We start from the raw sequence: 397 nt of genomic DNA, 5'->3' as shown, positions 1-397 counted from the left end.
AGTTTTGTCGTTTTTTATTGGATATAGATTTACCTTCGTATTCTGTTGCTGCTGCTGTTTTTGCTGCTGTCTTTGCTGCTGCTGCTGCTTTTCCATTATTCTTTCTGCTGCTACCGCTCTTGCTGCTGCTGCTGCTTCTGCTGCTGCTGCTGCTGCTGCTGCTGCTGCTGCTGTTGCTGCTGCAGAGTTTTGTCGTTTTTTATTGGATATAGATTTACCTTCTTATATAAGCAACCAGGTGCAGCAGATAGCGGAGACACCAATGGGCCGTTTGCTGCTGCCGATGCTGCAGCAGCAGCAGCAGCAGCAGCAGCAAGCAGCACTAGCAGCAGGAGAATCAACTCTATGGACAGCAGCACAATTCCCAGCAACCCGCAGCAGCAGCAACAACCACAAC

Source organism: Eimeria mitis, genomic scaffold (assembly GCF_000499745.2).
Source record: "Eimeria mitis Houghton genomic scaffold, Emh_scaff990, whole genome shotgun sequence".
Taxonomy (NCBI): domain Eukaryota; phylum Apicomplexa; class Conoidasida; order Eucoccidiorida; family Eimeriidae; genus Eimeria; species Eimeria mitis.
The sequence above is the reverse complement of the archived record's forward strand: the minus strand, read 5'-3'. Positions refer to the sequence as shown.